Consider the following 22,908-nt stretch of genomic DNA (forward strand, 5'->3'; position numbering starts at 1 on the left):
TATAAGGCTTATAGTCCAGAAGATAAGAAAAATAAATTTAACAATAATGATATAGGATGAATGTTTTTCTGGCAAAAATATACCTGAGAAATACACATTGATTTCAATTTTATTTTAAGTAAAGGTAACTAGGTATAGGTAAGAAAGAATATAGATTGATGATTGATGATTGCTAGATAGATATAAAATTATATTTTAGCTATATCACAGGTAGTTTTTGAAATATGAATAAAAGAGTATTTGATGAGTTAATGAATATATATGTGTGCATGTTAAAATTGGTAAACATTAATATAATAAATTACAGTTTTATAATATAATAAATTCCATCAGTATAATTACAGTTTTACAACAGGGATTACCAGCAATCTTATATTGTACCAACTACAAGTTCTCAATATAAGATAAAGTAAAGAGAAGCTAATACATTTCTCTAAAAAGTTAACTGCATCCAACATTGCCAAACACTGCAAAGCACCGCCTTACAGGGGTAACATTCAAGTTGATTAATATAATATTTTCTCTCACAAGTGGAATCATGTCACTATAATTCAAGGATACTGATGAAGAAGTAATGGTTAAAGTGAAATTTTTGACAACTGGCAATATAGCGTATCATATAGATCATTTCTGTTATGATTTGTCAAAGAATCTTAAATTTTTTCCTATCTAAACTTTCACAAACACAAATAATAGATCTCTTTCCATATTCTCTGTAATAACATTTGCAGTAAATTTAATTTATAATACTGTACCAAGTATCCAGTGTTATACTGTCATTGAGATTATTGAAATGATAGTTCTGCTAGATAATCTATCAATCCGAATGGCGGAACTTGGACCAATCTCGTCTATATTAAAATTACCTTCCGTGTAAAAAACCTATAATTCTTTCCTTTTCTCCCACAACTTTACCTCTATTTTGGGTTTTATGAATAATTGCTTTTCTACTGATCAAAAACAAATTTTAGTATACTAGATACACTATCATTGATCACTATAAGTGCAAATGTATGAATAAAATATATTTATGTTTCAAACTAAAACTGACACATCTGTAATAAGACCTCATACACAATCTAACACATTACTATCTTTCTACCTAGGGAGGGAGACAGCTTGGGCTTTATGAGTCAAGGTTTGGTCTAATAAAATACTGATGAGTTGCTTTCCTGTCATTCTTTTTGTGTCCTCCTTGATGACTCTGATTTGTTAATATAATACATTGAAGGTATTACTATTAATTAATGCAGTGCCACAGAGTGCAAAATCATAACAAAAATTCCCCAGATTTGTTTCCAGTCATGAAGAGTATTGTGGGAGCAGTTTGTCTAAGATGGTTAAGGATAAATTAATATGCCATATTTTTTAAATCATGATTTTAAACCATGATTTTAAATAGTAGCTTATTTGGACTCTGCAAACTGGATTCACACCATTTTTACCTCTCTACAGGGACATCAGTGAGTTGATATTTAAAAATCCTTAGTAAGCAAGAGAAAAGCCATACACAGGAATCTCCAAAGTGGACTTTTTTTTCATGATATTTTGGAGAGATTGAAGACCAAAGCCTAAAATAATGTAGCTGCAGCACTCAAACAATTGGCTTTGTAGACTGAACTTACTGATTTCCTTAACTAAATTTGTTCTTTATTTGGTGTATCCTGGTCCTCAAAACCGGAAATTGAATTTCAAGTCCCTGATGTCCTTTGCTTTTACATTGATATTCAAAAGAATAGGGAGTCTGTCTTCAAAATGGAGAGAAAAGTTCTTCCTCCTCCAGGAAGAACTGAGACAAAATATATATATATAATTGGCAATGGAAATCAACAGGTTCCTTCAAACAATACCTTGGATAAAAAAAATCAATCAAAATTTTGTTAACAACTGAAGGAGCAAGTAGTAGTGTGTATACATTTAGTGGTGCCAATTATGACAGTGTATGGGAAAACTTAAGTTCTTAAGTAGTCTGCATTCTGAGTTAGCTTATTGAATTCTCAGTGAAGACAGCAAAAGATGAATACCAATGGAAATTAATAGGTTCCTTTAGGTAAGTTTCACATGTAGACAATTTAGACAAGGCTAAAACAATCAACTAGGTCAAGTGAGTAGAAAAATAATCAATTATTTCCCATTGCTATCATTGTATTCTGTAACCTGTTAGCATTACATACTACAAAACACAGATGAATTTGCAAAAGAGTAAATAGAAGTTTAACTACAGAATAATCCAAAACATATGGTTGTGGGTGTTAGTGTTCCAACAAAGAAATAGATTCCCCTTTTTTTTCCAAATTTTATTTCAAGGCAGCTAATTCTGTCATAAAAGGAATTGTTTGTAGAAGAAAGATGCATGAATGCCTACTGGACAGAGGGTTCTACATGAAGCTATGCATAGGGTAGAAAGAAAAATATTGTTCAAGAAATGAATCCAGTGGAATTTGTATACATTTAACTTTCATTGCACCTCCTGAATTAAAAAAGTGTTAAGCAAACAATTGATTACCAATGGGGGGAAAAATAGAAGCAACCAGCCAAAGATCTGATTTTTTTTTTTTGTAATTTAATTGTGCTTTTCAAAATTGGTAATTCAGTCACATGACAAATCCAAGCAATATTAAAAGATAGAAATTAAGATGTTTCAGTTTGTCTCCTGTCTTGATCCAAACCATTCCCACCCACCAAAGCTTATTAATTTAATTGGTTTCTGAAATAGTCTTTTGCTTTTTCAGGGTATAAATAAAGAATATAAAAACATGTGATGATAAGGAATATATAAATATATTCTTATTGAAAAACCTTACAATGTACCTTTTTTGGCTGTAAAGTTCTATAAGTTTTAACAGAAGTGTAAATTTGTGGAACCACCTCCAAAATCAGAATACTGATGAGTCGCATCACCTCCCCTGAAGCCCCCCATGGTACCCCTGTATACTCACAGAGGGTCCATCTCTAACTCCTGACAATCATTGCTCTGTACTCCCAAACTACAATTTTATCTTTTAAGACTGCCATATAAATGAAATTACATAATATGTAACCTTTTGAAATTGGCTTCTTTCTCATAGCATAACATCTTTGATATCCACCCAAATTATTGTATCTCATATCTCTCTGAAGTCTCACTAATAGAGCATTTTGTCAAATTTTTTTTTTATTTGTTTAGAGTTATCTGTAATACACTAGAGAAACAAATATTCTGGGTAAACACAATTCCTCTCTTTTCATTCAAATTTTATTTAAAAATACATACATACATATATATATGACTTCTCTAGAGAAGATATTAGAAGGGTTGTCATGATAGAGCAAGACAAGAACTCTGACACCAATCACTCAACTTGGACCACTATGTCTGGAAAACTACTTTAAAAAGACCAAAAACTATTCTCAAACAGTAATTTGAATATATTGATAGTCTGTAAAGTGAGTCTGTACCTCTTATTATAAATTTACCACCTGCACCTGTTTTATGCAGCCAACCGTTTCCCTATGGATTGTTTTATATATTGAATGCAAACATGCTCTTTATAAACACAAAGACAAAACAAATTCCTCCTAAGTTTTATGACTATTTCAACACAACTATATACATATTTGTACACTTGCTTGCTTTATATTCATTTACCTTGTCAATTGTCTCCATTTCTCAATTTACGTTGGCTAACCACAGGAAAAATTCCACGTAGGAAAATTTAAATTCAGACTATTCTTCCCAGCACAGGGACCCATAATTCTGGACCTTGATTTAAGTACTGGGACTCATAGTTTTTCTACAAATACATCCAATATTTAAAGTTTAATTTTTCTTTCTAACCTTGAAATTTACTATTAATTCTTCAAATCTACTTTTTAATGATCTTAAATATTGGAATTTTTGTTGTTAATGCTGTGATATTTTGATTAACTATTTATAAAAAGGGTGATTTGATTTTGCCTTTAGGTATTAATTTTGGATTTATTTAGGATTTCCTGTTTAAGTATTGGTTCTATGGTTAAAATGACTCCTTAATGGCTACCATTCTATGTTATGAACATATATTTTTGAACTTCTAGAGACAAATTACATAAAACTACATATATATATATATATATATATATATATACACACACACATCTTCTGAATTAATTTGTTTTCATTTGTCTAGTTTCTATGTTTCCTAGTGGTTTTAGTTTAATTACAAATTTATTTTGTCATATTCTTATATAGACTTGTCCTGAATTTATGTAGATGAGTTTATAAATAAAAACACTTTCTGACTAGATTATTTGGAATCAAAGTACATATACCAAGTAAAATCACTTCTTTCAGTGATTCTTATAGAGGTTATACAACACAGAGTTATATAACCAAACTTCATATGTTTGGTATTGCACGGCATGTTTTCAGTGGAACTTTGACAAGCTTGAATGTATTCTGAGAAGACTGATCTAACGTGATAAATTGCCTGAAAACAGTTTCATTAGTTATGGTATATTTATCCCCACCTTTATATAGTGCATGTATATAGTTGTTTGCCAACTATATGCAGATACTGTTCCAGGTATTGATGACATATCTGTGAACAAGTCTATTTGAGTCCATGCTGAAATGGCTGGAAAACTTTCACCTGCAAACATATAAGGTTCACAAACTTATAACAATTTTTGGGCAGGATCACTTTCAAAAATCTGGAACAATATATTCAATACATATTTATTGAGCATCTACTATGCTTCATTCACTGCGCTTGTTGCTGAGGATGCAGAGACAAAAATCATGAACCCTGCTCCAAGAAGATCACAGCATGATCTTCAATTACAGAAACAGAATAGTGGCTGCATATGACAAGGAGCAGTATTGGGTTCCATACAAGGTAATTATTAACTATTATATCATTTTAGTACAAATCAATCTCAAAAAAACAGGCTGACATACTGTAGTGAGCTCCTTGTCTCTCAAAAGCTGAATTATTACTTTTCAAGGATATTTAAGTAATCCTATAGAAGGCAACACAGAATATTACATTTGAAACATACTTGGCTTCTATTTGTCATTTGGTCACTTCCTGGAGATATTAAAGAGAAAAGTGACTCATTGAATCAAAGTTCTGTCATTATCTTATATTAGCATAATGGGATCTGTTTCTTTTTTGGGGGAGTGGGGGGCAATTGTGTGAGTGATCTGAGTAATACATGTTGAAAAATTTTGTGATCTGTAAATGTGCATAAATATAATGTTCTACTATTTTGGTAAGAGGATTAAAGCATGGTTTGAGATGTTAAAGGCTAAATGAACTCTATATTTCCTTCTCAAAATAAAGCTCCCTAACTCTAGAGCTGGAAAAGATCACACAAATATTTTATCAAATTTAAATTCCTAAACGTTGAAACTAAAGATATATGAAACTATGGAAACTATAGAAATCAAATTATACATAAACTAGCCAATGGCCAAGAATACCCTAAGAGTAAATTATTTTTGTCTTCTTTGCCTTCTCCCTTAAAAATAGTTGAACGACTAAAATTTGTTTACTATAAATATTTTAACTTTTTCTATAATGTTCTTCTGGACTCCTTATCAACAGAACAGCCGTGACAATAAATTGATTCTGAAAATTTTCACCTAGTAAGACAGCATTTTATAATTATCATTTTGAGGGAATTCCCTGGTAATCCAGTGGTTAGGACTTGACGCTCTCACTTCCGAGGCCCCGGGTTCAATCCCTGGTCAGAAACTAGATCCCACATGCAAAAAAAGTGTGCATGATTATCATTTTGAGCTTCCTTCATTTTAACAGAACTTTGAAAGATGACCAGTAGAAAGATACAGTGGTGAAGTATTTGTTATATGTGTAAGAAAATATTTTTATGACAGCTGAATGCAAATAATAATCATATGTCTTTAATATTTCACAGTTTCAAAGCATTTTTAGGTATACTGTAAATAGTGGCATGTTACTGATCTGTTCAAAATAAAACATTAAGTTATAAATATTAACTTTAAAATGAGTTAAATCTCAGAACAGTGGACACAAGCTGATAATCTTATAAAATCAGGAACCAATGTACATTTCATGACTCTGAAAACCCAAAGGAATAACATTTCTTATAAAAATATATTACATTTTTGCTACTACCTTTTTTATGCCATTTTATTGGCTTCAGGTACAGTAGGGAATAGTTAAAAATTATATAATGTTGAAAATTACAGTTCATTTTCATAATATTTATTTTATAAATAATTAATTTTAAGGATATTACCTCTACATAAGACCATTAATATGTCAATAAACATGACAACAAATTTAAATATGAACTATATATCTAACTGAGCTGAATGAATAGAATTTTAATTTTAATATAATTGTGAATAATTCTTAAAGGCCACAAAGGCAATATGATAGTGGCCTTTTAGCTAAAAATAGATTGCAGCACACTTACAATTGGGTATGCGTGTTTCTTAGAAATAAAAGCTATTCTTTGTATACTCACTCTTTTTAGGGCAAACATTCCAGGTGTTTTTGCCAATAAGACTGATTAACTGTGTTCATAATCTCTTGGCTGGCCCTGTATTTTTTTGCAGAGAGATTTAAGAGCCATTGAATACAGATTTAGAATTCTTCAGCACCCAATAGCTATCACTAAATGAAAATCACAGTGAAAGTACTGTCATGTAGCCAGTGATGTTTCTTTGCAAATATAAATCAACCATAGCAACAAAATGCAGTTGGCTGATTTACGCAATGATGTCCTTCTCTCATTAACAAAGGTTGTTAACCAATAATCATAACCAGGTTTTGTTTACTTGTTTGTTTAAAAATATATAGTCCTGGTAAAATACTCACTATGAATAGCTAGTAGGGTTTATTGTCATCAAAACACCTCTTTTTTTGGTCTTTGGTTATGTGTGGAGACAAACTCCAAAGATAGGAGAAAATTTAATGGTCTGGATGAGTCTGAGTAACAAGACATTTTCATCAAAACCTTTCAAGCTGTTTAGGAAAACAGTATTTTTGGAAATTACCTAAATATTATAAGATTGGTGTCTGTGTGCTAAAATTAACTAAGCAATTGCCACAATTTTCCATTTTATTTTCAATTTGTACAGAAAATCTAAATAGTCATTTAAGTTTGATTAAAATAATAGCTGCAATGCAAAATTTTATATGTAAGAACAAAAGTACACTGAAGTTATTTTATTAATATGTTTTAATAGGAAACAAATGGGAATGGTTATGTTAGTTTCTGAATTGCATTTTCTTTTCCAAACTATGTTATGTTACAAAAGCAGTAAAAACAAGCAGAACTATATGTTAAACATGGACTTTTAAAAATATACAATCTCATGTTTATTTTAGTCACTTTTCATTTCACAACCAAATGAAACATGCCTATAATTTTAGAAATCACATGACTGAAAGAGAAATCAAAATCATGCTCAAATATATCCAAAATAATCATCACTCTGGAAAACATGCCCAGCTTATTTTAAAGGTGCATTATTGCCTGATTTAAAGGCAGACAGGGACTATGGGGCCACATTCCATGACAGAGAGCCCCTAGAGACATCTTTGATCATTCTTTGTGATGCATAAAATATGTCACAGTTGTACTATAAAAGATATCAGCCATCAGGTAAGGCTGTCATTTGCCCTTGTAGTATTATATTGGAAAAATTCGGCTTTTCTCTCTCGTGCTTGTATGGGATTACTGCTCGTGGAAACACAGCCTATTTAGTCTGTGTGTGACCATTATCATACTCCTGGTTTCTTTCAAAAGAAAGTAGTCATAAATAAACATGCTAAAGAGAATAGATCTGGTTGATAGTTTGTTTCAACATTCACCCATTTCATAAGTTGTTATAAGCTGTGAATATGTTAAGTACTGGTCTACGTTAAAGCTGGTTTCTGCGAAAGGATTGCACATTTCTCTAGAGACTAGTTGCTTTCATTTGATTTCTTTTACGCATACATCTAAGTTTACTTCAAAATCTGAACCTATGTCACAAACAATATTTATAACAAAAGAACAATAGCGGTAAACTATTCCAAAATGTTATATTCTTATTTCTCAGCTCATCACATATTTTTTAAATTATACTTGTGTTAATTAGCTTTACTAACATGTTTAAGATAAAACAAACTACAGTTATTTGTGTGTTATAACAACAGTACCTTTCCTTTAAATTTGCCTTTCACATATTGATGTACATAAAATCTTTTTACCTTATACCTGGATCAATGTTTCCTCATATATTTTTAAATGGTAATGAGGCTGAATTAAATATTCATTTGGGGAAAAAGATTTTTTTAATTGTATAGAACACTTGGAAATATTTTAATATGAAATGCAATTGAAAAGTGATTTTTACCTTTGGAAACTTGAAGTAATTACTGAAGTTTTACCAAGTTTAATGATTTAATTGACTATTAATATTGGCAATATTTACTAGAGAGCTTGTCAAGTATAATATTCTTGTCTGAAAGCATTTGGCTACTAAAGCAACAAAACCCAAACAAATAAGATACATAAACTATGGTGAATGTGTGTTAAATTTGAACAGCTGACAAAGTTTTGCTAAAAGAATACAAATACAACTTTCAGATGATTTTTATCTTCTTAATAATTTGTTGCATTTAAAAAATAAAGATTCTCAGTTTATCATTTCTAAGTTGCAAAGTGTTACTCCTTGCACTTAAGAATTTAGCAATCTATTTATAAATTGGGAAGGAAGAACCCCTTTTAATGGAGAAATAACATACGGTATAACAGACCGGATCGATTAAAGGCCTCCATCTGGCACAAGTCTAGAAAAGTTGCTGCCATATGTTTTGAACAGCACAGCAAAACTAACTGTTTTATATTGTCACCACCCCCAGATTTGTTTTATAAATTGCATTTTGTTTTAATATATATGCATATAGGTATATGTATATACATGAAAAACATCAAGTATACTTTTATTTATGATTGCTTAATTGGAAAGCAGATACTACATAAAATTTTTAAAAAGCTCTTGGTCTTCATGGTTCAGTGTGAAAGGCAGTTGACAGCTTTAAATAATGAAAAAAATAGAGAGAGGCACAGAGTTTGCTGTAGTTTGTTTACCCAGTATTGTTTAAATCTTAAATGACTTTAGATCATTTAACAATGATAACTCATACTTGAGGATTACTAAAAATGATAGAATTATAACAATAACAACTTAAGGGAGAAAAATGTATAAAATTCATGTGAATATTAAATACTGGTAATAGCAAGAATGTATTCAGTAGTCCTGTGTTTTTCAAGGTAAAATTTCCTAAAGATAGATTTAAAAATCAGAATATATATGTTGCTGTTGGAAAAATAACATATCAGGTTCAAATGAAATTTAGGAATGTTAATCTCTTTTGCAGCTGCTATTTTTGTTTTATGGTATTTTTACAGCTGTTTTTAATTTCTTTTAAGAAATACTAAACCTTTAGGAGAATTCCCATGTGAACAACCACAGTACAGATAATTGGTTTCATTGCAATTCAGATTATGAACATCATTTTTCAGTTGTTACTTTCAAACTATATACATAGCTAAATCTGTAAGCCATTTTCTTTATTCAGCTACTATCAAAAGGGGAAAAATCAGTTAAAAGCATCACAGAGCCTTACGCTTTATCTGATAGGGTGCGATGTTTAAAAATATTTACCTTCCTCAATAGAACATTAGTATATCCTATATAGTATGTGCAGATGTAACCTATATTTTTTTATTAAGAAAAGCAGAACAACGTAAATTATGAAAAATTCTTTTAGAACTACGATTACTTTAATAAATTTCAGAATCGGCATATATCATGCAATCCTATTTCTATATCTACCATCCTCTTCTTTGATTAATTATTACCACAGACTGTATATCTTCATTCAGAAGCATCCTTGATTAGCAACCACACCTATACCATGCAGTTTTTTAATAGAAGCCACCCTTTCCATGCAAGCCGCAGGGGAAAGTAATTAAATTTAATAGAAGCCGTCTTTGTTTTATAGCCACCCTCAATTTAAAGCCACAGGGGTAAGTGATTAAATTTAATAGAAGCCATAGCTTCTAAACAAAGATATACAATATCAGTTAGGTATGCAGAGGTATAGAAATAAGAAATACTCTACCTTGGGAGTTGTGAAGAGTGTGGGTTTATAAGAAACAATGTTAAAAAATGTAAAAGTTCACAAAATACTTTTTTTAAGTGATTCAAAATGGGTGGAGAAGGTGTAGTTGTCACCCTGCATTTTTCAAAAGGCAATAAGAGAGGTGGGGCTGCTACACGTCCTTGCTAAACCACAATAGCTTGGACAGCTGCCTGCTGTGAGCACTAGATGCGTCTTTCCGTCTAATATGAGTTGGACAAGTCCAGTCTTTCCTACTCAAACACACAATGCCTTAGCTTGGTTAGAAGCAATTCATAGGAACATAAGATTTTTGATATTCATGTTTGTTTTTTCTAGATTTGAGCTGATAAGATTCTTTTGTGCTTTGTTGTGTTGTTTGCTCATTTGTTTTTTGAAATTACAGTGATGATGGGCCCTCAATTAGTTTACCCTGCCTGTAGCCAATGACTTGTAAAACCCAATCGAGACTAGAAGCACCATTAGGGTGGTTAATTTCAGCTTCATCCTAGGGAATGTTTTGGCAGGCTGTCTCACCACACCTTCTAAATATTTTGATGGACGTATAATGAAGCGATGAAGAAGAATTACAGAATTCACATTGACCATATAAAATTTGAGGGGGCTTTTTTTCCACAAAGCAGTATGTGCCATGTAACTATTGAATAGCTTTAATTATTAAGTTTTATTGTGAGCTTTAATACTGTTTTTAAAATTCCAATTTTTCAAAATCATCAGGAACAGGTTTAATCCATGCTTTGTCATAAATAGTGCTTTAAATAATGCACAAGCCTCACGTAGGGCAAAAGCCCAGAGTGGAAACAAAGCAGTTAGTAGCATATCCAGTGATATTCTAAGTTCATTGCCTTTAAAAGATAGTTCAAGATTTCTTAAAAAGAGAGGAGAGGAGAGACTCTGAAATTCAGCAGCCCAGATGGTAAAAGACAATAGGAGCTGTCTGTAGGCATATGGTGCACAGAGAATGTACTAAGAATGTGTTAATAAGGACATTAAAACTTGTACTTAAGTAGTATGTGATTACAACATGTATCCTGACTAGGAGGAATGAAAACAGAGCAGGGCTCAAAGAAAGTCTATATGTAAGAGATATAAAAACAAGAAGGGTTTTTAACATGTAAATTTAGTCATCAGATATCTGTATATACTTATAAATCGTTGATGATTAAGTTGTGTTTTTCCTTAGCACATGCACAAACTTAGGCATTTTGTGATTGATCAGTAGAAAATGAAGTTTGTCACTAACAATTGTTATCTAAACTACTGCAAAGAACACAAATCCTATGTGTGTGTAATAATAAATTTTTTACAATGAATTGCTTTGCCTGTGGCACTGCCTGGTGGCAACTGATAAACGTGGTCTTTCCAAGTTAGGAGGAATTAAAACATCTCCAAATTTAAGCAACAATTATAGCTTTCTTTTAATTAAAGAATCTTAAAGTACCAATGGGTATTTATTCCCATATTTGTGATTGTCTCATTTAAATACCTATAGATATTTTTCAGTATGTAAGGTTCAAAATCTTCAGTATTAATGTGTGGACCATATCAGACTCCATTACCATTATCCCAACTACACTGAGAAATATTTTCATATTTGTATTCCCTCCTTTTTAATCAGTTTTTAATCAAAGTCAGGATGGATTCTTCTGATTTTTCTCCCTGTCAATTTCTTTCAATCAGGATTTTTCTTGCGTTTGGATTACTGAGACAAAGGATACATTCACACAGTATTCTCCTGCCCTTGAAGCAAAGCAATAACACCTTTATGGTTTGCAAAGGGGATCCTAATGTTAATATTTTCAGAACAGGTGAAAAGTTAAAAAGTCTCAGTCTCCTGCCTTTGTTGTTAGGAGAGTCACCCTACCTTTTCGAAGATTGAGTTTACCATGCGTCACTCAGGCAGACTGTTGTTCCCACATTGACTAACTCATTTAGGTGTTGCAATCAAAGTTATTTAGAACTGCTTGCATTGAATCACACAACTTTCCTACTGAAAAATACAAAACCAATTACTGTATTTTTACATTCTCAAGGAGCTAGCAGTGGTATGTTTCCTATTTCCATAACCATTGATATACACCTGGCAGTTTCTGGTGAATGTAGTGAGAAGAAGATCTTAAGGTCACTCCAAAGCCAGCTTTAATATTGCAAATAGTACCTACTTCTGATGAAACCACTGTCTGATATGATTGTGCCAAAATTTTCAACTGTTACTAAAGCCTATAAATCAGTATGTGTTCTTACTACCTAAAACCTTAAGAAACTCTGAATGGAAAACATTTTGATTTTCATTAACAGCATCAGAAATGTATTACAAATCCTATGAAAAAGGAGCAGGATGTTTAGGAATTTGAGAATAGCATGTTACAGTTTATCAAGACATATGTGCCAGCCCTGTTTCTCCTATTATACACGTGCACAAAACACACACACTCACACACACATACTCACAACATATTAAAAGCTGATTTCTTGCATTGGAGATTGTGGGAGAAAGATAAGTCATAACGATGCAAATGGTGATTCTGGCAATACACAAAGCACTAAGGAAAGTTAAAGTATATAGTTAAAGTGACTTTATCCGGATGAATATGACACAGCTCTACTTTGACCATCAGAGTAGTCTCAGACTTTAAAAAGGGACAGAAGAGTGGTTGGAATATGACTGATCATCAAGACTAGCAAACTGAGAGTGGAAATGTGGTTAGGAAAGCTCTGGATTCACCATTTCCTCCATCAGAGATGGTGAAAACAAGCCCAAGGGCTTATCTGTTCCTTTTCCATAAGGATGGAGGAGTGTGAGAGAAGAGGTAAAAGCCAAGCAGGAGAAGCAGCAAGGGTGAAAGAAAAGACATGGCCATTGGAACAGCAACACTCATATACTAACTGGGTTCTGATTTTAATAGATAGGATATGAGTATACTGAGACAACCAGAACCAAGATTGTCAGCACTAATATTCTAAAGTTCTATTCCACAAAATATTTTATACATAGTTATGTTAAAATGAGTCTCTATTGATATATTTTTCTAAAGCCTTTATATTTGATTCCAAACTAGGCATGCTTTATGCCAATCTCCTTTTTGAGAGAGTAGTACCATAGTGAGATTAAAGAATATTTGTAAAAGGTATGGTGTTCAATCCAATGATGGATATAAACAAGACGAAAAGACAACCCTAGGAATGGGAGAAAATATGTGCAAATGAAGCAACTGGCAAAGGATTAATCTCCAATACATACAAGCAACTCATGCAGCTCAATATCAAAAAAACAAACAACCCAATCCAAAAATGGGCAGAAGACCTAAATAGACATTTCTCCAAAGAAGATATACAGATTGCCAACAAACACATGAAAGAATGCTCAGCATCATTAATCATTAGAGAAATGCAAGTCAAAACTACAATGAGATATCTTCTCACACCAGTCAGAATGGCCATCATCAAAAAATCTACAAACAATAAATGCTGGAGAGGGTATGGAGAAAAGGGAACCCTCTTGCACTGTTGGTAGGAATGTAAATTGATACAGCCACTATGGAGAACAGTATGGAGGTTCCTTAAAAAACTAAAAATAGAACTACCATATGACCCAGCAATCCCACTACTGGGCATATACCCTGAGAAAACCATAATTCAAAAAGAGTCATGTACCAAAATGTTCATTGCAGCTCTATTTACAATAGCCAGGCCATGGAAGCAACCTAAGTGTCCATCGACAGATGAATCGATAAAGAAAATGTGGCACATATATACAATGTAATATTACTCAGCCAAAAAAAGAAACGAAATTGAGTTATTTGTAGTGAGGTGGATGGACCTAGGGTCTGTCATACAGAGTGAAGTAAGTCAGAAAGAGAAAAACAAATACCGTATGCTAACACATATGTATGGAATCTAAAAAAAGAAAAAAAAAATGGTCAGAAGAACCTAGGGTCAAGACGGGAATAAAGATGCAGACCTACTAGAGAATGGACTTGGGGATACGGGGAGGGGGAAGGGTAAGCTGGGACAAAGTGAGAGAGTGGCATGGACATATATACACTCCCAAACGTAAAATAGATAGCTAGTGGGAAGCAGCCGCATAGCACAGGGAGATCAGCTCGGTGCTTTATGACCACCTAGAGGGGTGGGATAGGGAGGGTGAGAGGGAGGGAGATGCAAGAGGGAAGAGATATGGGAACATATGTATATGTATAACTGATTCACTTTGTTATAAAGCAGAAACTAACACACCATTGTAAAGCAATTATACTCTAATAAAGATGTTAAAAAAATGATGGATATAATGTTCTAATTATTTATATACATATTTATTTTGAATAATAATCTATTTAGGTTGATTTATGATGATATGGAATGAAACTGAAGAATTTTGCACATCAAAGATTTGCAATCACTGTGAAAAGATTCATTTATGTTTAGCGTAGTTGTCATAATCTGTGTAACTTATTTGATTCTAATTATTTTTATCGCCCATTTTGAGATAATTATTCAAAATACCCTCCCCTGGACTTCCTCATCACTCATCTTTCAATCTTATTCTTCCCAAAACATGATCAATGACTAGTCTGTTATCTTCCGACTACTAATTAATGTAGATATTTTTTCATTATGAAATAAACACATAGAATGAGATCCACCTTCTTAACAAATTTTTAATAAATAGTACAGTATTAACTCTAAGCACAAAGTTATCCAGCAGATATCTAGAACTTTTTCATCTTGCATGAATGAAACTTTGTACCAGTTGAATAACAACCAGCAATTTCACTAACCTCCAACTCCTGGCAACCACAGTTCTAATTTCTGCTTTGATGAATTTAACTATTTTAAATACCTCATTTAAGTGGAATTATGTAATATATGTCCTTTTGTGACTGTCTTCTTTCACTTAGCATAATGTTCTCAAGGTCCATTTATGTTGTAGCAAATGACAGTATTTCCTTCTTTTTTAGGCTAATATTCAATTGCATGATACAACACATTTTTAAATTCATTCATTTATAGATGAACATTCAGGTTCTTTTCACATCTTGGCTATTGTGACTAATGCTACAATGAACATGAGAGTGAAAATATCTCTTCAAGATTCTGATTTCAATTTCTTTGGATAAATACCTAGGAGTGGAATTACGGGGATCATATGGTTTTTAAATTCTTGTGGAGCCTCCATATTCTTTTCCATAGTAACTGTACCATTTTACTTTCCACCAACAGTTCACAATCATTTTAACTTCTTAACATTCTTACCAACACTTGTTAATTTCTGTTTTTTTTTTCTTTGTTTGTTTGTTTTTATAATGGCTAGCCTACAAAATGTAAGGTGATATACTGTGGTTTTGATTTACATTTCCCTGATGATTAGAGATGTTGAGCACCATTTCATAAAACTGTTGGTCATTTGTATGACTTCTTTTGAGAAATGTCTATTCAAGTTTTTTGCCCACTTTTTAATCAGTTTATTTTTGTGTGTGTATTTTTTGTTGTTATCTTTTTGTTTTTGCTATTGAGCTGTATGAGTTTCTCATATATTTTGGATATTAACTCCTTATCTGATATATGGTTTGCAAATATTTTCTCCCATTCTATAGGTTGCTTTTTCACTCTGTTGATTGTCTCCTCTGCTGTGCAGAAGATTTTAGGTTGATTTAGTCCCACTTGCCTATTTTCCCTTTTATTGCCAATGCTTTTAGTGTCTTATCCAAGAAATAATTGCCAAGACAAATGCCATCAAGTTTTCACCTATGTTTTCCTTCCAGAGTTTTACAATTTCAGGTAATGTTTAAGGTATATTTAAGTCCTTAATTCTTTTTAAATTGATTTTTGTATATGGTGTAAGATAAGTGTTCATGTTCATTCTTTTGCAAGTGGAAATCCAGTTTTCCCAAGGCCATTTATTAAAGAGACTATTCTTTCCCCATCGTGTATACTCGGTGCCTTTGTAGGAGATCAGTTGACTATAAATGTATGTGCTTATTTCTGGGCACTCTATACAGTACTGTTCCTATATGTCTGTCTTTATTGTGGTACCATACTGTTTTGATTACTGCAGCTTTGCAAAATATTTTTTTTAAATCTGGAAATGTGATGCCTCCCACTTTATTTATTTATTTTTTCTCACGATTATGTGGCTATTTGGGGTCCTTTCTGCTTCCATGTGAATTTCAGGACTTCTTTATCTATTTTTTCAAAAAAAAATGTCATTGGGATGGGATTTTGATACGGGTTACATTGAATACATAGACGGCTTTGGGTAGTATGGACATTTTAACAATATTAATTCTTCCAATTCATGGATGTGGGATGTATTTCCATTTTTGTGTATCTTTTTCAATTTTAATGTTTGCAGTTTTCAATGTATAAATATTTTACCTCCTTGTTTAGTTTATTCCTAAGTATTCTTTTCTCTTTGATACTGCTGTAACTGTGATTGTTTTCTTGATTTCCTTTTCAGATTATTCATTGTTAGTGTTAGAAATGCCACCGATTTGGGTGTGTTAATTTTTATCCTACAATTTTACTGAATTTGCCTATTGGTTTTAACAGGTTTGTATGAGTGTGTTTGGAGTCTTTAGATACACATAAGATCATGTCACCTGCAAACAGAGATAATTTTATATCTTCCTTTCTGTTTTGCATATGTTTTTCTCTTTTTCTTGCCTAATTGTTCTGACTAGGGCGTCTAGTAATATGTTGAATAGAAGTGGAGAGAGTCAGTCTCCTTGCTTTGTTCCTTGTCTTAGAGGAAATGTTTTCAGTTTTTCACCATTTCATGTGATGTTAGCTGTTGGCTTTTTGTTTATGGCCTTCATGATGTTGAGATAATTTTCCTTTATCCCTAGTCATTGAGTGCTTTTAACAAGAATGGGTGTTGAATGTTGTCAAATGCTTTTTTCTGCATCTACTGACAATCATATAATTTAAAATTTTTCATTCTATTAATGTGGCACACCACACTGATTGATTTTCATATGTTGAACAATCCTTGCGTCCCAGGGATAAATCCCATTGCATAAATCCTACATGGTATAGGATTTTTTTAATGGGCTGTTGAATTCTGTTTGCTGGTATTTTGTTGAGAATTTTTGTATCAATTTTGTGGATATTGGTCTGTAATTTTCTTTTCTTTGGTGTCTTTTTCTGGCTTTGATATCAGGGCAATGCTGGACTCATAAAATGAGTATGGACATGTTCCTTCAACTTAAATTTCTGAGAAGAGTTTGAGAAGAAATGGTGTTAATTTTTCTTTAAATGTCCGATAGAATTCACCAGTGAAGTCGTCTAATCCTGGGCTTTTGTTTGGGGGGGATGTTAATTACTCATTCAATCACATTAATAGTCATAGGTCTGAACAGATTTTCTCTTCCTTTATGATATGATCTTGTTAGGTTGTATATCTCTAGGAATTTATCCAGTTCTTCTAAGTTATGCAATTTATTGTTACATAATTGTCCATAATTGTCTCTTTCTCCCTTTTGAAATTTCTGTATCATGAATTGTAATGTCTCATCTTTAATTTATGATTTTGTGTATTTGATTCATATCTCTTTTCTTAGTCTAGCCAAAGTTTTGCCAATTTTGTTGACCTTTTCAAAAAACCAACTCTTAGTTTCATTCTTTTTTAATCTATAATTTTTCTATTCTTTGTTTCATTGATTTCTGCTGTAATAATTATTATTTTATTTCTTCTGCTGACTTCGGTCTTTGTTCTTTTTCTAGTTCCTTGAGGTGCATATTAGTATATTTCCTTGGGTTGCTTATTTGAGATTTTTCTTCTTTATTAATGTAGACATTTATTGCTATAAACTTCTCTTGTAGTACTGCTTTTTCTGCATCCTTTAAGTTTTACTATGCTATGTCTTCATTTTCATTTATCTCAAAATATTTTATAATTACACTGTTGATTTTTTCTTTGTCTCATTTATTATTCAAAAGTACGTTATTTTCACATATTTGTGAATTATCTGGTTTTCTATTGGCTATTGGCTTCTAGTTTCATTCAAGTGTGGTTGGGAAGATACTTGGTATGATTTCAGTAATCCTAAATTTGTTAGCACTTGTTTTGTTACATAACATGTGATCTGTGCTGAAGAACATTCTGTGTGTGCTTGAGAAGAATATCTGTTCTGCTGCCTTTGGGTAGAATATCATGTATATACCTGTTAGAATTATTTGGTCTACAGTATTATTTAAATCTTCTGTATAATTATTGGTATTCTATCCAGAGGTTCTATCCATTATTGAAAATGAGATATTGAAATCTCCCATTATTTTATTGCCATCTCTTTTTCTCTTCCGTTCAATTAAAGTTTCCTTTATATATTGGCCAATTTCTGATGTTGGGTGCATATATATTTATAACTGTTTTACCTTGCTACTAACCCTTTTATCAGTATATCAATACAATGTCCTTTATCTTGTGACAGTTTTTACTTAAAGCTTATTTTATCTAAGTACGGCAATCCCTGCTCTTTTGATTACCATTTGCATGGAATATTCTTTCATTTTCGGCCCATGTATGTCCTCAAATCTAAAGAAAGTCTCTTGTAGACAGCATATAGTTGTATTTTGTTTGTTTGTTTATTTGGGTTTTTCTGTTGTTTTTTGTGGGGTTTTTTTGTTTGCTTGTTTTTTCTTCTTTTTTTCTTGTTATCCATTCAGCCATTCCATCTTTAGAATGCTGAGTTTAATTCATTTACATTTAAAGTAACTATCGATAGGCAGTGACTTCCTACGTCCATTTTGTTAGTTGTTTTCTGCTTTTCTTCAGCTCTTTTGTACCTCTTTTCCTCTCTTGCTGTCTTTGTGTTTTATTGATTATTTTGTAGTGAAGTGTTTTGATTCCTTTTTAATTTCATTTTGTGCATCTATTAAAGGTGTTTTCTTTGTGGTTACCATAGGGCTTAAATAAAACATTATGTAGTTATATCAATTTATTTTAAGCTGATAACAGCTTAAGTTCAATCACCTATAAAAACTGTTACTTCCCTCCCTGATACACTTTATGTTATTGACATCATAAATTATATATTTTTATACTGTATATCCACTAACATGTTTTTATAGTTATAGTTATTTTTATATCTTTATCTTTTAACTTCTATAACAGAATTAAAAGGGATTTACACACTTGCTGTAACAGTAGTACAGTATTCTGTATTTATCTATATACTTACCTTCAACAGCATGCTTTATATTTCCACAGGCTTTTGTGTTGCTGTTTAACATGTTTCTGTTTCAATTAAAAGGACTCTCTATAATATTTCTTATAAGGCAGGTCTAGTGGTAAACTCCTTCATATCTTGTTTATCTGGAAAAGTCTTTATCCCACTTTCATTTTTTTAAAATTTAAATTAATTAATTAATTTTATTTTTGGTTGCATTGGGTCTACATTTCTGTGTGTGGGCTTTCTCTAGTTGTGGTGAGAGGGTGCTACTCTTCATAGTGGTGCGCAAGCTTCTCATTGCAGTGGCTTCTCTTGTCACAGAGCACGGGCTCTAGGTGCGTGGGCTTCAGTAGTTGTGGCATGTGAGTTTCAGTAGTTGTGGCTCGCAGGCTCTAGAGTGCAGGCTCAGTAGTTGTGGCACACGGGCTTAGCTGTTCTATGGCATGTGGGATCTTCCCGGACCAGGGCTCGAACCCGTGTCCCCTGCATTGACAGGTGGATTCTCAACCACTGCACAATCAGGGAAACCCCTCACCTTCATTTTTGAAGGACAGTTGCTGGATATAACATTCTTGGTTGGTAGTTTTGTCTTTCAACATTTTGAATATATCATCCCACTCCTTTTTGGCCTGCAAGCTTTCTGCTGAGAATTCCACTGATAGTCGTAGGGGCATTCTTTCGTATATGATGAATTACTTTCCTGTTGTTGCTTTTAAATTTTTATTTTTGTTGTTGACATTTGAAATTTGTTTTATATGTGTATGTATGTATATATATATATATATATATATATATATATATATATATCTCACTGTGGACTTACTTGGTTTTATCCTATGTAATAGGCTTTAGGCTTCTTGAATCTGGATGCCCTTTTCCTTTCCCAAACTTGGGAAGTCTTAGCCATTTGTTTTTTAAATAAACTTTCTTCTACTTTATCTCTCTTTTCCTCCTGTGACTCCCACAATGCATATGTTTCTCTTCTTGGTGGTATCCCACAAGTCTCTTAGACTTTGTTCTCTCTTATTCGTTATTGTTTTTCTTTTTGCTGCTCTGACTGGATAATTTCAAATGACTGTCTTCAAATTTGCTGATTCTTTCTTTTACTTGATAATGTGTGCTGTAGAACTTCTCTGGTGATTTTTTTGTTTGTTTTTTTAGTTCAGTTATTACATTCCTCAGTTCTAAAATTTCCATTTGATTCTTTTTAGTATTTTCTATTCGTTTGTTGTAAGTCTCACTTTACTCAATCATTAATTTCCCAAGCTTATTGACTATATTTTTGACTGTTATTTTGAACACTTTTTCAGGTAATTTTCTACCTCTGTTTCTTTTGAGTTAGTTTCTGGAGATTTATTTTGTTCCTTTGATTGGGTCAGTTTTCCTTGTTTTTGTATTTCTTATAGATTGGTGTTGGTATTCATGCATTTGAAAAAAACAACCACCACTTTCAGTCTTTATGGACTGGTTTTGTACAAGAAAAGACCTCCAAAGAGATTCTGGGGGCATCTCAAACTTTTCCTGTGGATGCATCTTCTCTGTAGATTGCTAATTAGAGGGATATATCATTTTCTTTTTTTCCAGGAGCTTGTAATCTCTTGTACCCTTGGTGCTGTACCATAGGTCCTCTGAAACAACAGCATGCCACACAGCTCATTTTTATTCTCAGCACTGTTTAGTCCATTCAGGCTAATATAACAAAAATACTAGAGATTGGGTGTCTGGAGGCTGGGAAGTCCGAGATCAAGGCACTGGCAGATTTTGCGTCTGCTGAGGACCCTCCTGGTTCATTGATGGCCACCTTCTTGCTATGTTCTCACATGAAGGAAGGTGTGAGATATCTCTCTGAGGTATCTTTTGTAAGGTCACTAATGCCATTCATGAGGGCTCTATCTTCATTATCTAGTCACCTCCCAAAGCCCCCACTTCCAAATACCATCACATGGGGAATTAGGTTTCAACATATGAATTTGGGGAGAACACAAATATTCAGTGTATAGCATCAGCCCCCAAGCATCTAGAGCATGCAGCATCTTATCTGTGCTCTCAGACAAGCAAGACAGAAGTCAGTCTCTTTAGCAGACTCTCCTGGAAAGCTGAAATATTGAATGTATGCTCCACTCTTCCCTTTCTTCCTGAATGAGAGGTCACTGAGCAGTAACAGCCTCTGTCTATTGCACCACACATCCTGTGGAGCAGCCAGCAGCATGCCACTGGGCTCTTTTGTTCTCGGCAGCCCCCAGCCATCTAGAGAATGCTGGAGCCTATCAGTGCTCTGAGACAGGTGAGACAGAAGCAAACCTCTCAGTCAGCACCCCCCGAAAAGTCAGAATGTTGGACATTTGGTCTGATCTTCTCTTTCTCTCCAAGGAGAAACTGGAACCTGGGAGTTTCCTCCAAATTACGTGGTAGTATGGCAGTGGGAAGATCTATTGTGAGAGCATGCCACAAATTTTCCTGCCAGCTTTGATGTGGCTGGTTTTGTGCTCATGTTGGGTGCAAGAGCCCCTAAACTGGTATCTAGAGTCCTCACAGAGTGAATCGTCCCACGTCGTAATGTTGAATTGGTGTTTCCATGAGAGAAAGAGCACCATCTTGTTCTCCTTCTAATTATTTTAATATGAGAAAACCATAATTTCTTTTTAGTAAACCTTACAAAATTGAAATTGATGGCAACACATAGTATTAAGAAAAAACAGAAATTTGATAAGGTTACACATACTTTAATATGCTTTATGTTTAATTTTAATACAGTGATTACAGTCTTTTGTTTACAGCGAGTCTAGAAATTTAAGTCATCTCATTTACAACATATGTATTTCGTAATGTGTCTGTGTCTGTGTCTCTGTGTGAATGCATCTAAATCCAATTTTAAATATCACAGTATAAATATCTAGCAATAAAAATTAGCCATGTGGTTACATAGGTTATACTATTAAAAACTTTAACTAATATCAATTCACATTTTGTAATTTTATTTTATTTTTATAGTAACTTTAAAAAATATTCAACCTAATGGGCATATGAAGTGTAACAATGTTAACTATGAACCATAAACTTTGAAATTTCATAGATAATTTTGTTTTAAAATTTGAAACTCTGTCATATAACTTTAAGTAGTGTTATAGCTATAATACTATCCAAACAAGGGAAGATTAAACGACACTATTGAATGTGAAAAACATCCAAGGGAAAAAAAACAAAAACAAAACCCTGCTTTTCCAAATATGTAAACCATTAACCATAAAACCATTGAGACCTTCAAGCTATAAAATGTGGGTGGGGAATGTATGAAAAAATATTGAAAACCAACAAATATTTCTAAGTTGATATAAATTTCAAACACTGCAGAGAAAACTAGCTCAAACTGATGAATGAAAAATCAAGAGGAAATTCTTGCCTCTATGGTTCTGTCACATTACCTTAAGATATATGTGGTCTGAATTATCATGTCTTAGAAAGACAATTTTTTTCTTAGTGAATCCTGGCCAAAAAAGAATGCAAAGATTAATTATGTAATATTTAATGACAGAAGTGTAGGAAATTTATAAATTTCCTTCTATTAATATATTTTTGCTAAAGATGTAACTAAA

Source organism: Balaenoptera ricei, chromosome 17 (genome assembly GCF_028023285.1).
Source record: "Balaenoptera ricei isolate mBalRic1 chromosome 17, mBalRic1.hap2, whole genome shotgun sequence".
In the NCBI taxonomy this organism is placed as follows: Eukaryota; Metazoa; Chordata; class Mammalia; order Artiodactyla; family Balaenopteridae; genus Balaenoptera; species Balaenoptera ricei.